This window comes from Varroa destructor, unplaced genomic scaffold, assembly GCF_002443255.2.
Source record: "Varroa destructor unplaced genomic scaffold, Vdes_3.0 BEIS01000001.1, whole genome shotgun sequence".
Classification (NCBI taxonomy): Eukaryota; Metazoa; Arthropoda; class Arachnida; order Mesostigmata; family Varroidae; genus Varroa; species Varroa destructor.
Genome location: NW_019211454.1, coordinates 59,867,039 through 59,882,082, shown reverse-complemented (window position 1 = coordinate 59,882,082; position 15,044 = coordinate 59,867,039). Strand labels below are relative to the sequence as shown.

Genomic DNA, 15,044 nt, shown 5'->3' with positions numbered 1-15,044 from the left:
AGAATAGCGCGTTTTCCCTGCGTGCTGCCCCTACGGGTCTATTTACCAATGCCCTCTGATGGTTCTAGTGCTTGAGGGACTGATATAACCGATCTTCTGACTACTGTTGGCCAGCTGCGGTGGGGTACGCACAACCACGTGGGCGTGTATGTGTGCATAGTGCCAGTGACAATGGCAGCGGTAGTAGAAAGAGCGGGGAGACTCAGTAGCCTGGAAGCTCGGAGTTAGCAACAAGCAGGTCGGCGGGTTTCGTTTATACGGCAGCCGCAGAAGCGGCACGGCGCCCCTCTCGCCAGTGGCGGGCACGACACCCCTTTACAAGCTCGCCTGTCATTGGCCGATAGTGATGACGTCACGCGCGGTCCTCCCATGCGAGCAGGTCGGCCTGCCTCCGCCATCTTCGGTGCTCTGTCGCGCCACTGAGCTACTCTTGCGAGCAACAAGTTGGCGAAGGCACTCCGAGCCCGTTCGCCGGAGCGCGCGCACCCAAAGAGGACGCTATATCACATGCGATCGCGAGCATCGAGTCATCGATTTGAGCTCTCTTGGCTGCCGTCGTAAAAAAAAGTTGCAAAAGAAGGATTCTGCCAAAATACTTTATTCTATCATCGCGCATCAAACTAACACATTCTACCAAAACCAAAAACACAGATAAGCTTTTGTGCACCCCGTTGTATAACAACGAGTTGAAATCCTTGAAACTTTCCTTGTTCATCTCGTCAGATTTCTTAGCTGCTTTTGCGTTACGCACTAAGCTAGATCAGAAGACACGCAAGCATTTCTTGCGAATTCAATCTGAAAGTCATCGTCGCCGCCGTCAGAGAGACCATCGGTAACACATCGGCCGCATTACTTAACCCTACCAACATCTGCTCTGATTGAAAGGTAAGTAAAATTAATGAGTTAGTTTACAGAAAAAGTTTAGAATTTTGATACAGCGAACTGCCACACCCACCATTATAACTGGCGCCTTTATTACAATTGCAACTCGCATTGCTACGAAATAGCAGTGCTAGCGGCAGTCGTGCTTTACTTATTTACGTGCTTAACGCCCCCTCAAGTACGTTCGTTACCCTTTCTTCCAGCCATAGCTAGAGCCCAGGGCCAAAGAAGAGTTGGAGCGATACAAAAGTACATACAGGCGCGCATATGTGTATGTACTACTTGCATGTTATTATTAAGTCTGATGAAAAAAACTTGAGAGGGAAAGTTTGGTTGAACGCTACATTGCCCCGCGTCCCGTGTACATAGCAGCAGCGGCACGAATAGGCTTCGTGGCTTGGGGTGAGGCAGAGCGTTCACCAGTGTTTAGTTATGTGCCTCCGCCCAAAAGAAGTTTCTGTTGCCGCAAGCGAACCGATTAAATCCATGCTAGATCTAAGACAGGGGAAGATGAAGGATGGTTCGATATTAAAATAAAGTGAAGGCCACAATGAATAGCGACGATGCTTCGACTATTAGAACATTCAACAGAGATTGCGTTTAGTGGACATGTGTGAAGCTTCATCATACTCAACTTAGATCGTAGCCGCTACAGGTTGCTTGAGGACATCAGCAAACTTCGTTTAGTTGTTGTAGTCTCGAAAAAGACAAAAAATGAAAGCGTAAGACGACTCACATATTGATGCCAATGTAGGCGAAAAAGATATGCAGATAAAAAAAAGTATAGCACAATTTAATTTCACGCTACACAAATCAATAATAATAAAAGCTCCATATATATATATATATGTATGTATGTATGTGTGTGGGCATGTGTTGCACCCCAGTTGTCAGGTGATGTCTAAAAATTTATAGTAAAACGCAGCTATAACACATAGATTAATGGAATTAAAACGCGTCCCATATTGCAACGTCCTGAATCTTAGTCGGGTGACTAAAGAGGTGATTATTCACACGACAAAAATCATTGTGAATTGAATGATCAAAAATGCGTGTCAGGTACTGCCATGCCCAAGTCCTCGTTAGTCCTGCTGGCCTACTGCTAACTAGACCAACTTATAGAGATAATTATTCAGTTATCCAATAAGCTAACTGAAAGTGCGAATCAAAGTTACAGGTCGATCAATGTAATGGAAATAGGTCACTAATTCAGCTAAGAGTTTTTACTAGTGTAACGGTCAAGAGCATTCAATTTATATAAGGTCTTTTATACACTTGCCAACCTCTGTGATGTACCCCCTTTGATAGCCATTTCATGGTCCTTAAGAAACATAAGTTTCACTACTTGATGCATCGACTTTAATAGAGATGATCTTAATCGAGACTTAAATTTAAGAACTTTTTTTAACCATAGCAAAGTCAGAAAGGAAGACTAAATAACCCTAAGCTATTAACATTAACCGTTCAAACAAAAAAAGTGTATCATATATTTACGCTTGTTATGATTTGTCCTTTATTCACTAGACCAGCTGTAAGTGGTGAGCTTATCAAATAGAACAAAACTCGGTACTTTATCCATATAAGGATCGTTTTGTAAAATATAGTGACAAAACCATCCTGATACCGAAACATCTTGCCAACGCGTCCATTACAAACGAACCCTATTCAGGAACGAATACCAATTTTAGGTAATAGAATACTCTCAGACAAAAAATTTCCAGATTCGATCTTCGAAGGCCATCGAAAATTTTAGTCCTACCAATTTTAGACCTACTGTACCCAATGAAAACGTCGTACACGTTGACAGTTGATATTTTTTCATGCGAGTCATGCTTCAGGGCGTTGAAGTTTCAAAGGACCATTATTATATTACACATCCATAAATAGTTCATAACTAGCAGAGATGACCGTCATGTATGGCCAGTATGTCCATCTACTGGACACCAATTCATCATGTTTTAATCCTGCAAGCTTACTTAGAAGATGTCCATCCTTGGAAACCTTGTACAGAGCATCATCCACACAGACTCGATGAGGTTTCGAAACGGTGTTTATTCATTTTCGGAAGTTACTTATAACTTCGACTAACGAGACTAAGTTAAGTTAGAGAAGTGTTTCGCTACGGCGTAGCGCATTTTTCTTTGGGTTAGTGTAACAGCTACCGGATAGAAAAAAGCAGATGCAGTTAGCTAATTTAATTTCACTGTACTCGACGTAAATTGATAAAGCCATCATTATAATAGGGAGAAAACCAGTATGATATAAATAATAAAATAATAACAGCTATATAAAAATAGATTTTTTGGATTTCATCAAAAAGACGACATGTAATGGTTTTCTCAACGGTTCCATTACTTATCTTACCTATGCATACGATTTCATACGATCTATCCACTATTTGAAGACTCTCAACAAAGGCTTAGAAAGCTGCACACTTTGATTTAGGGAATATCATTGTTGTGCCATTTAAAAAACCCGACACCTTTGAATGCTTTTAGTTATGCCCTTTTTAATATAATAAATTGACTCGGATGAACGTATCTCTCATGCGTAGCTTTCACTGAAGAGAAACAATCTTAATAGACTAACCAGTGTTGCAAGTAGCTGAGTTCAAAATGAAAGCCTAAGATTGCCTTCAAATAGCGGAAGGTCCCCTCAGTATCACTCAGTATATATGGAAAGCCCCACGTTGATACTAGGATTTTAGAATGATTTCGAACATGATAAACTTATTGAATATATGGTCATCAAAGGATAGGTTTATATTAATTATAAGAACTCTGAAGCTTTTTATAAAGCAAAAAACTGAAAGTTTTATTCTTACAAGGACCGTATGGACTAGTGGGGTGGGCATTCAACTACTTCATATGCTCAAAGTACATGAACGCAGTACCAACCCGTATAAAGTATGGCCTAACAGTTTTGACTGCCACGTTTGGTACTACCGTTAGATACGGTTTCAGACATACCTTGGCCTAGTTAAATTTTCGTAAAACAACCTCATCCGATGGCAAAAAACCCTTAAAATTATTGGAGACTAAGCTGTACATAAACGACCTAAGGACACTGAAGCAGGCCAGCGTTTTACGGAGATATTTCGATACCTCGGGTAGCAATGCCTGTCGTATTAAACAAGAACCGCCGAATGCAAGGGCTGTGTTTGCAAGTGTGAATAGGCTACCGTAGTTACATTATTTATCATCGTGGTCTCGAAAGCAACAAGACGGCTTGGTGTTGGGCGTGTTTGGGGACAAAACAGGTCGGTCTGGAACTTGCCCATAGAATCACCACGATCATTAGGAGTCATGATGACCCGTTTGAGGAAGGCAATTAAAGTACCTCTTCAACTATTCAGACTTCCTGGATATGTTAGAACGCATACATTTCACGGTATTATAAATGTCGTGTTGAGGTACAGAACCCGTTAAGTGTTCACTGTTTCGAGAACAATCTTGAGGTTTCTATTACAATCCCTGTAGACTTGGCGACAGCGATTGGCTACAAATAAGGTGCTCTCATGCCATGGCCTGGCCACCATTGTAAAGGAGGGCAAGTACAGCCACGCATTTTATGAACATAATAAAAGAGGCCGTTTTGGAGCTCTACTGGGCGATTAAACTTAGGCCTGTGATATTAGATGGGTTTGAAAATTATCTCTCTCCGTTTTATCGCATGATTGTTTTAATCTGCTAGCTCTTTATGACGACTGTTCTGTTTTATATATTGGTATTAGAGGGTGTCGAATATTGGCAAGACGCTTATTGGGCAGATGTTGAAGCGTAGAATGTCAACTTCCTTGCCCCTGTGATTATTTCAGCTTTCATTGTTAAAGCTTACGCTTTCTCATGGCAGATTGAGTGAAGCTTCGGCATGTGAAATCCTGCACAGATATAGGATTAGAGGAAGTTTATCGACACCCTACTCTCTGTCCGATGTAGTATTCTACCATAGATTAGTGCATTTCCTAGCCACACATCCAAAAATTATTTTTCCTTTTCCTTTGTACATCTATGCAACCCTAAAATAATGTATGGAACAAATCCGAACTTTGGGATGTGCAGCACAGAATTCGAATTAAATCGCATGTTATGCAAGCGTCTAACCTACCTCTGTTTTCCCAGTTCAATGGATAAAACAAGTTTTGTTTACGCCCTTCTGTTGTTTCATAAGTCACTGAACTTTCTCTAGTTTTTGAAAAATTTCAACGATGAAAAAGCGTTACGGATATTATAATATGAAGCGGCAGGAACATACCTGTAATATAATGTTTATTAAGAACACTATTAGAAAACTATTATATTCTCACAGTATGAGACGAAGTATTTCTACTCAAACGTGAAGACTTTAGCTCTGACCGATCTAAAGTCATATTTTCTTTTCAAGTCGAATTTGTTATTTTCGACATTGTTTCTGTTTTATTACCGTGTACGCATAAAACACGCAGGAAATGCATGTTTCTCCTACTGACGGTGCTTACGTTATACGGCTTGTATGTGATTATCGAATTATTTTGTAGGGGGTGTCTCCTAATTAGGGTCACGTGTTCGACGCAAAATTCACACAGGTCAGCTGACATATATATACCGTCCAAGCGATTCTGGTTGCGTTGCATGAGCAGGAAGACCTGATGTCGAGAAGGTCCGATCGTAACCTGTGGGAGAGCTCTCGTAAATAAGCGTGGGCTGCTTTGCGTCACCAATCCATAGTGTTTGTGCTAATTTCGCCACGCTCCGCTATTCGTAAAATCAATGTATCGTTTGGTACCGTCGAACTGCACGTGTAACTGAGGAACTAGTGAGCTTGCTTGGGCGGCGTCCCTACTCATGTCCGCATGTTGTCGTGTAATCTGTTGAATGCGGTTGGCACAAACTAATGTGAGCAACGGAAAAATAAGAGACAAGCAGAAAAAGAACTTTAAAGTTTGGCTATGTGTTTAAGCAGTCGGAACTATGATATGTCGCGGAGTAGAAAATTTTTAGCTAAAGTCCAAGACAGATAGGGAGGGGTAGTAGTCACTCTAGGGTGCAACTTTTTAAGGGCAGCCAAGACCGACTTGGCGTGAGTCAAAGACGACGATATTTACATTTTTGGGGTGCTTTTTCGGATATAAACACATTTCATTTTTTGGATAACAACGTTTGTCGTTTTCAAATGTTTGTATCGTGGTACCATGTAGGTGGTCAAGGATGTGTACACTCTTGGCGGTACTTGGAAAAAATGATAAGGCTTGTCTCGGACAAACGCGGTTTGTGAGACAGTTAATATACCGACTCTTGTTAATCCCCTCTTGTTGACTACATTAATGCCTTTTAATCTTGACTTGGATTATATTGTAGAGACTTTACTCGACCATTATGCTGTTTAATAATAATTACTGTCTTCTTTATTGGAAGCTAGCTCTGTGATGTCGTTGTCGATTGTTTCTCACTGGATTGAGTTTAGCACATCATCTAAATATGGTACGCCTATTTACGAGACTGTCTTCCAAGGAAAAACATCCTTTGACACCTCACTTTTAAACATAGTCGAGGACCCACTTGTTACATAACGTTACAGCCATTTTTATATTTTTGCTGTATATCAGTTCTGACAGTAATTTTATGCTTTACGTTTATGTAACTGACATTTGTTGTTTGTTTAAAATGTAAAACATAATCATTTGCACTCTTTATTCTACGTTCAATTTGCCTATGAGGCCCTGCAGGGTTTCGATTTCTCCGCACTTGGGCCACACTGGGTGACACTTCATCTCCACTGTGATAATTACTAAGACGCCCCTACTGAAACGTTCACAAGTTGATGGGTAGATCATTTGTCCGAGTCTTTGTTGGGCGCGTTAAAAGTCTTGGCTTACGTCATACGACAAGGCAGCAGGACAGAGAAGACGAACCGCAGGCCAGTTCACCCTTGCCGCATGCGGTCTTTTTCGGATCTGACGACAGAGGCCAGCCAATAGAATTATGAAGAGAAGCCACGGAAGAGGATCTTAAAACGTGCACTTAGGCGCTTCCACACGGCTTTAGGCAAACATAAGGTTATTTCACAATCGGTAACTGCGCGCCAGTATACGAATCTGGCTAATACTCCGGCCAACGGAGAGGATATTGCCATGCTCTGGATTAAACATCGAATCTGTCATAGGTCATTTTAAAACTTTGGTAGAAACGTTTTTATGTACGAACTAGATTTCCTCTACACAAGCTGTTCTGCTAACCCATTGTATAGGGCGCACTCACTTGAGTGCTCTAATAGCAAAGCTGACAATAATGGGTATATGTTGACGTAGTGTTTTTCACTTTACGTCAAAGGTAAAATGTATAGGACAAATTAAAATAGGCTAGTTTAAAAAATAATGAAGCATATGTCTTCAATAAGGGGATTTAATAAACGCCTGTTCGCCAGGTGCGCATACATGGCGCTTAATAAATACTGCATCAAAAAGTCACGAACGGACGAGCTTGCGGCTTCGATCTGGTCTCACGTGCGGTATCCTAACCAATTCACCAACTGTTTCCTTCCTGAACGGCACAGGAAAAGGCGCATCTGAGGCATTCATTAAAAATGACAATTGCCAAGTAGGTATGCGGTAACGTGCAGTAAATAGTATGTCACCACGCATGTCTTTAGGTCAGGCTACCTTAGGACGGTTCTCCTGTACATTTAGCTGTTACTGCAGTCTTCTGCCCGTATCTTGTTTTCTTTTTTGACCATTTGATCCGACCTCGTTGTATATCTTGGCTTAGCTGGAGAGACGGTGGGCATGATTTTCGATGCAATTCAGAGTACTTCATAGTATACAATCTATGACGATGATAAATTTCTACTTTTTTTAGAAGTCCTTCAAGACGACAAAGTGACAAGGCGACAAACTCATGGCGCACTTAAACCATTGGTACAAACTTACTTCCTGTAAAACTACGTCGAGAAGTTCGATAACATCGTAATTAAGTTCTCAACTGACTAGTTGTCCGCTATCTATTGCTGAATCATTTGATGATATATGGATAAATATATTGAACAGGAGTAGTTTTTTTAGATACGATTTATCGAACCCGGCTATGCGAACGCATATTCAAATGCTACCCTAAGACCGTAAAACTGATGGTGTCTCAAGACCTGTTTGTAATTTAGTTGTAGCCAAGCTGAAATGAAACAGCTCCTGGTGTGCGATTATCAAACAAAACAAAAGCCACCTATATCGGCCGCTTGCTTATCGAAATAGGTTAGATTTATGAGCCTCGTATGTGCCTAAATAATGGACCTTGTATATTATATTAGCTGGTGCCGAGGGTCCTTATTAAAGGAAAATCGCATACTTTTCCAGTGGCGATGTATCTAATTGATAATAAAATCATTGGATGATATAATACTTACAAGTGTTCCATATTATGTGATAATATTGCCAAAATAATTTACGTATCTTATGTTACAGTAATCCATACATAGTTATACTTATCATCAAGGTTTATTAATCTCGGACAGTGTGTTGCGCAGCGCTCCTTCTGGGTTAAATAAGGTCAAGCTATTATTAGTCAATTCATTATATTATCGTCCACGGTGCATTACCATTGCGAGCGAGCTCTTGTAGGGCCATGCAGGACAAAGGACTTTCGAGGGATATCTTGTACAATGAGCCACGTTAGAAAAATGAAGATATTTAAGGAACAGCTACTACTAAATGATGTCGATGGCGCGTCTATGTTCAATATGCAGTATGCTTTTTTTATGCAGTGTGCCCAGTCGACAAAAGATTGGAAGGAAACGAGTTTCATTTAGAGAAATCATACCTTACGGTATCATAGCCTGTTGTAGAGGAGGCAGTTGTGAGAGAGTTTTTTTTTACCAATCCGTTGGCTGGAGAGCCCGGAAAAGCTTTACGTAGATCAGATGGACAGCGGCTTGGCAGTTTAATAATTCGTGTGTCGTAGCGATCACTGATGAAATGAACCAGAATGTTATTGCAGAATTAAAACAGGAGCGTAGGCGGATATGTTGCTTACAACTAAGCTTATTCCGTGATCGCTTAACGAAAATGGCGAGGATGGTCATTGACATAAAACTTAACTCGTGACCCGTGACGTAGCTAATTCCAGCCAGCTAATATGACAGCAGTAGCAGATTTAGTATGCTCTTTGAGATGGTCACTAGCGTGTCGACAATTGTTGTCTGATTAACCAGCAATTAAGTAAGTTGAAGCTAAGTTGATAATGAGTATGTGTTGTTCAAGGCTTCGGCAAAACCGGTATACCTTGACCAGACTGAGCAGACTTAGTTGTTCGATAAATGTGGCCGAACTAATACTAATAATAATAATAGTATCAGGTTTGTCAGCTTCTAACGCATAAAGGACCCCGTGACAAAGAGGCAATCGAGTTGCTTTGTTACGTACGGACTATGTCTTTTACCATACGTCATATGAGACCCGCATGACACATGATAAGATAATTCTTGGCAATGGTCGTCCACGTGTGCCCATTGCAGTCTTCTACTGAAGTCAGGCGTTCATCATGTCACCGTATATTGTCGAATCGGCTGACGAAGAAATTTCGCGCATCTACCTACGTAAACTCAGAGTTGAATGGTGTCTTAGAATAGCGTTTTACCTCGCAAATAGTTCAGAAAAGGCTAAATGCATGAATAAGGTGCTATTGTTGTTCATTGGGACAATGGAATTTTTCGACAGTGGCAAGGCCCTAAAAAAAAAAAGAAGCAGGCGAACCACTGTAAGACTATCGAAGTGAAGACACAACCGAAGGACAATCCAGGAGAGGAACGGATCGGCTTTTACGAACGTACAGATACGAACATCTATCTCTTCTGAGGACGTCAGCTCCAATGAACAAAGATGGTACGTTTCTATCGCGCATTCAATTGATCATGAATAGCAGACAAAAATGGTATTGGAGTTAGGTTAAAAACCAACGGTAGACGTCGCCTAAGACCGCGGAAGCCATATGAACAATGTTGATGCTAAATCAAATACGACAAGAAAGTGTAAAACAGTTCCAGGACTGTGGTAAACATCGATATGCGCTGCGTATTCTGTCGTTGTTATACAAATTTTCTAGGACGTATCGACATACATTGTCGCACGTGGCCATACGTACGAACAGCTACCGTTGGACAGCAGCGCCATCTTGAAACGACCCTTCTAACTGTGTCATGGCCTCCCGCTCAGCTTCTCGTTTGGTACGGTCATATTTGCAGCGATAGGTGAAATCAAATAGAAAATACCTGTTTCTGCAATTATCTGCAGTGAGACGATTTAGCGGGAATTATACGAAATTAGAAACATTGCGGAACAAAAGTGAAATGCCTTACCGATTGAGCGGGTTGCGGATAGTCGTAATTTTTGCGACCTATTCTCCTGAGTATTGTCGAGTTTCCTACAGCTGCTTCCAACAAAACTTCCAGCGACCCGCTTCACTGTCGTTGAAATGGATAGCGGATAAAATAATGCGTATCTTTTACACTGCAATATGGATTATGGCAAATGTAGATGAATAGAAACAAAGGAAACGGGCGGTACGACGAGAGCTTAGGAAATAGTCGAGGAAATTATTATTAACGATTCATAATAGTAACGGTCATGCCAAGTCAAATTAGACTACAGCTAAAAACAGCTCGACGTGTAAGTACTTTTTCTAATTGATAACGGCTACTTAATCGACACGTCAACATTAACAAAAATGGAAAACCTAGGTTAGAAAAGGCTACAGTTTGAGGTAGCTATACTGAGCTACGTATAGACAGCGATGATGACGGTGATGCTTACAAAACATCACAACAAAATTGTCTTAGATTGTAAATCTAAGAGCCACCTTTGGGATAAGTGAAGGCAATGCAGACGAAAAATCTGACTTTTTTGAAAAAAAATGGTACTAATTCAAAGGAGCCATATAAAGTAGCACTTAGGTAGAACGAGAATCGAAGCTCAATGCAGTTTATTCCTGCATAGAGATGTATATATGCAATAAATCGAACATCTGGGGAACCGGTTTTCTTTTTCTATGTGAAGTTTAGACTTTTGACAATTTCTGAGATGGCTTAGTGACAGATTATAAACACAAGCACGATACATTTACAATGGAATTAGAAACGTACTTAGTGGATCAGTATGTGCGGCCAACATAAATAGTCGAAGCTTGTCGGCTGTCGCAAAGCTTGCGTGACGATGTCGTTTGCATGCTCTCGCTGGTTGTCGAATAATATTGGTTTTTCAAAGCGTGAGGAAATTGGTAAAATAATCATACTTAACTTTACTATTACCAAGGGACATTGCGGCGCAATTTTCTTCTACCCATAGCTGCAGATTCAAAGAGGCCACCTAACTTATAAAACTTACTAATTAACTAACTAGGCTACCCTTCGTCAATTGCTTCGCAGCCTTATCTACCTTCTTGTCTACTAAGCATATTCAATGTGCATCTTGTGTATTCAATTCATACGGAGACATCGGTGTAAAAAGTCCACATTAACGCCCCCTGGATCACACAACTGCACAACCTAGCGTAGAATATAAGTCACGAACAATAGCTAGAAATTAGAATATCAAGCCGATACATTTGGAGCCGATTCCTTACATCTCAATTAATTTTTCGTCAGTAGCTGATGTGTAGACCTAACCAGCGTCGAAGCGTACCAACGGAAGCTCCTTTGTATTGCTTTTCGAAAGCTGTTAAGACTCAAAACTTGCAGGCCTACGTGCTAATTGTTCTTCAGAGACGTATTTCCGAATATTCTGATTCATCTTTAGGGCTTCGCGAGTAAACCTCTTCAGGAGCTGGCAGGGTACTGTCATTGACAATATCGTTCTTTGCTTTTTAACCGCAGCTGCATTCCTTCTTTTTTACACAGAAATAATTATGGTAGTTCGAAAAGCTGCGAATACCATCCCGTTTTCCAATGACCTTTCGTAGGCCAAGCTTAGGAAACTGCAGACCATCAATTCGGCAACGTACGTTCAAAAACGCTTTTCTATAGGAATTGTGTTGAATTTTTTCGCTGCCTGTTGAAGACGCTTCGAAAAAGGTGAACATTGAAAATTCACTGAGCTTTTCTACATGGACAACACTGGCGGTTGTCGCCTACTCTACCTAACGGCCTAGCAGATACTGAATAGGTGGCAAGAAAGCCTTCTTACTTCATCAAAAGTCGTGAGGCCACCGTTTACTTTTGTTGCAGGAACAAATGGGTCTTTAAGACTAATAGATATAGTCGATAATCTTTCTGATATTCTAGAACGGTTGGTTGCGTTGAAGGCCTTTTCAGGTTCCGGCGTGACCTTCCTTAGATGCAGTAGTGGTTCAGTCCTGTGGTCATTGAACGTGTTTCGATATGCTTTTTTACGATTTCGTCTAGCTGGCATGTTTTGCTTAAATAAGAAGTTCAACCTATCGGCGGTTAAGTAGCCGTTAAAGAAAAGCTCCCAGTACATACAGCGGTAATTTATTCTTATCAGATTGTACAATGCTGGTCGGGCCAGTGGCAAATACCTGAACCTGGGCATAAGACCGTTATTCTGAGCCAAGAAAAGGCTTTGAACAAGTTTACTTGACTCATACTACGATTAGAGAAAAAGGAGATGAGATTAAGCGTATCTGCGGTCTTATACATCGCCTGGCTATTCGCTGACTCGGCTCCGGTTGTTGTTGTAGGCTTTATTAGAATTTACTCGTCCTTTACAGCTCTAAAAAGATCTGCTTCGCGGGTCTACAAATTCTCTACCGAGAATACTGCATTACGTGTACGGCCAGTGCTTCACCAAGATTGAGCTGAGTATGAAACGAGAGATGTTGCCACGAATAAGGATACACTCTTCCACTGGGGGTGTGCAGGTCTTTCTTTCTAATAACGCGTTATCGTCCAGAGCGTCCCCAGTACACAAATAATTTTTGTCAACTCAATCAAACAATTCATCGAAAGGCCACTTTGCTAATTTAAAAAGTATTACAGCATATGTAAGGTTGAGTAAATTATCGGTTCGTCTGACTATGTTAAAATAAACACATATCCTAATGCTTTGAGTCGTATGTACGTATGCAAGGCAATCGACAGTGCCTATATTGCATGCGTACGCGTTCAGTATATATGGAATACATATGATTCGGTAGAACAAGTGCTTAGTGTTGGGGTCAATTGTCAGGGGGCGCTATCGAATCTAATAATCTCACTATTTTCTTTAGACTTTTTCTTCTATATGGTACGCAGTGATGCCTGAACCGCAAAGGTATCAATCAAGCCTCAATGTGCACCCAACATGAAAACTGGACGCTTACTAGGAGCGAGAGTTTTCGGCTATATAAAGATCCAAATGTTGATACCATATCTGTGGTCTGTCTTTTGAATATTGTAAGAATAACTTTCAAAATAAGGTCCAGGTCTGTACTGAAATTATCGTTTGAAATTTTGCCGCCGGTACTGGCATTAAACATTGCTTTAGAAAATTATCTCCTAGCATGAAAGGAGATGTGTCTAGACGCGATGTCAAACCTACAAGTTTAGTAGGCGCTACTTTCACGGAGACAAGCTTCGTTGCTCGATGCTGATGGTACCATCCATATGAGTTTCAATCTTCAATCAGCAGAAGTGCATAAATCGTACCCTGAAAACATAACGTCTATTTAAAGAAAAGCCTTTTAGACAGCAATCCCATTTGCTCGGAAGTAAGTAAAAGCCAGCTAACTAAAATAGCTAGTTAGGTTCATTTCCGAGATCCTCTTGTATTGGCTTTTATATCCTCGTATTGGGTTTTACGTGTCTAGAATCGCCGATCACCCCAAACTCTTGGTCAGGCTAGATTACCGCTCTAGTTTCAACATTTCCCTGTTACATGTTTTTTCTGTGACACGTTACAAGATGACATTGATTGTTCCATCGACAGAGACGAACTCGGTGTTTTAACAAGTTTTCAAGAAAACACTGAATCGTGCAGGGACCCATTGTGTATGCTGGCGTACGCGCTATAGTTGATTGTGGTATGAAATCCAGGGAAAACTGTCAATTTTTGTCGAAAGGTTTCGGCTAACCTCTGACTAGACCTATGGGAGGAGCAACCCAAAATATAAGAAAAATATTCTATTTGTAAATAATTTCTAAACATTTGCTTCGCAATTCCTTTTTGGAAAGTGTTTCAATAAACGGCTTTAGCTTTTGAATGTATTAGAATTTGTATCTTACATAGGTGTCAACTATGTGGTCTTTTTAACGCCTTAATTAGCCACACAAACGATGGCGTTCGCTTCATAGACGAACCGTTTTCTCTTTTGCGTTGTTGACTACTTTAAAATACTTGGGTCGAAACATATCCATCAGACGCGGCTGCCAGAGTCGGTGTCCTTTAAGCAAACGGCATCTGTTTAAAGTATAGTGCTGGATATCGATCCCCGTACTACGTAGCTTCGATTCTCTATGAGACGTCTTGAAGTCTAATCTTTCTTCTTCGTCTTCTTCGCTTCTCAACTGTCCAGCCTGCCAGCACAAGAGTACTACCGTTGCTTAAGCCAGATATCGACACTAAACCCCTTACAGCCGTAGACCTTTGGATGTCTATATTATATCATGTACCTAGTGTATAAGTGACACTCTGTGGACATCGATAACGATTGCTTTTATCAGAAAAGAGGGGATCAAGTCCTCGACTGAATAAGCAAACCTTCTTCGTTGTTACGTATACGCATAATAGGACATGCATCATTTCTGTTGCGTCAACCTGCTTCGGAAATGCCGTATGTACAGCACGATTGACAATTGACGTCACGCGAAGATTACTGGTATAGCAGCGCTAATCTTCGAATTGCATTGCAAAATATCGCCTAAAACGTTCGGACTTCTGCAGCGTCTCGACTATGAAGTAGTTAAATATTCGCGGAATCGCTAATTAAAACATCTGGCCGACTGTTATCTGATCGAACGCTCTCGGGGTAATCCCAACGGTTATGACTAGCGAAAGTCTAACTGCTACATACGCTGTCGTTCTATTTGATAATAGTTCAAGTGTACATTTTTTAACTTCGTTTATAAGAATATGCTGAATGAGGGAGGTGCTCCTAAAAAGGCAAAGAACGGAGTCTGCTAAAATGAGATGCACAAAATGTCCTATATTGCACATTGTTATGCAGGACTTTATGAGACAGTTATTGCAAAACGACATATTGAATTTA

General features: G+C 40.8%; 1 protein-coding gene across 2 annotated transcripts in view; it reads left to right on the top strand.

Annotated features, from left to right (window-relative positions):
• The first annotated feature begins 424 nt into the window (after positions 1-424).
• The window catches only part of LOC111255496 (uncharacterized), a 49,698-nt gene continuing 35,078 nt past the window's right edge, over positions 425-15,044 (top strand). For both annotated transcript variants that reach the window (XR_002675508.2, XM_086974071.1), the window contains exon 1: positions 425-885. The gene's annotated coding sequence lies outside the window, so the exon portion shown is untranslated. The remainder of the gene's footprint in view (positions 886-15,044) is intronic.